Genomic DNA, 1,558 nt, shown 5'->3' with positions numbered 1-1,558 from the left:
ACCTAACCTAACCTAACCTAACCTAACCTAACCTAACCTAACCTAACCTAACCTAACCTAACCTAACCTAACCTAACCTAACCTAACCTAACCTAACCTAACCTAACCTAACCTAACCTAACCTAACCTAACCTAACCTAACCTAACCTAACCTAACCTAACCTAACCTAACCTAACCTAACCTAACCTAACCTAACCTAACCTAACCTAACCTAACCTAACCTAACCTAACCTAACCTAACCTAACCTAACCTAACCTAACCTAACCTAACCTAACCTAACCTAACCTAACCTAACCTAACCTAACCTAACCTAACCTAACCTAACCTAACCTAACCTAACCTAACCTAACCTAACCTAACCTAACCTAACCTAACCTAACCTAACCTAACCTAACCTAACCTAACCTAACCTAACCTAACCTAACCTAACCTAACCTAACCTAACCTAACCTAACCTAACCTAACCTAACCTAACCTAACCTAACCTAACCTAACCTAACCTAACCTAACCTAACCTAACCTAACCTAACCTAACCTAACCTAACCTAACCTAACCTAACCTAACCTAACCTAACCTAACCTAACCTAACCTAACCTAACCTAACCTAACCTAACCTAACCTAACCTAACCTAACCTAACCTAACCTAACCTAACCTAACCTAACCTAACCTAACCTAACCTAACCTAACCTAACCTAACCTAACCTAACCTAACCTAACCTAACCTAACCTAACCTAACCTAACCTAACCTAACCTAACCTAACCTAACCTAACCTAACCTAACCTAACCTAACCTAACCTAACCTAACCTAACCTAACCTAACCTAACCTAACCTAACCTAACCTAACCTAACCTAACCTAACCTAACCTAACCTAACCTAACCTAACCTAACCTAACCTAACCTAACCTAACCTAACCTAACCTAACCTAACCTAACCTAACCTAACCTAACCTAACCTAACCTAACCTAACCTAACCTAACCTAACCTAACCTAACCTAACCTAACCTAACCTAACCTAACCTAACCTAACCTAACCTAACCTAACCTAACCTAACCTAACCTAACCTAACCTAACCTAACCTAACCTAACCTAACCTAACCTAACCTAACCTAACCTAACCTAACCTAACCTAACCTAACCTAACCTAACCTAACCTAACCTAACCTAACCTAACCTAACCTAACCTAACCTAACCTAACCTAACCTAACCTAACCTAACCTAACCTAACCTAACCTAACCTAACCTAACCTAACCTAACCTAACCTAACCTAACCTAACCTAACCTAACCTAACCTAACCTAACCTAACCTAACCTAACCTAACCTAACCTAACCTAACCTAACCTAACCTAACCTAACCTAACCTAACCTAACCTAACCTAACCTAACCTAACCTAACCTAACCTAACCTAACCTAACCTAACCTAACCTAACCTAACCTAACCTAACCTAACCTAACCTAACCTAACCTAACCTAACCTAACCTAACCTAACCTAACCTAACCTAACCTAACCTAACCTAACCTAACCTTTTTTTTTTTTTTTTTTTT

Source organism: Colias eurytheme, chromosome 22 (assembly GCF_061535395.1).
Source record: "Colias eurytheme isolate Ceu_HAF_F1 chromosome 22, ilColEury1 Martin Lab GWU primary, whole genome shotgun sequence".
Lineage (NCBI taxonomy): Eukaryota > Metazoa > Arthropoda > Insecta > Lepidoptera > Pieridae > Colias > Colias eurytheme.
This window is presented reverse-complemented; position numbering follows the sequence as displayed.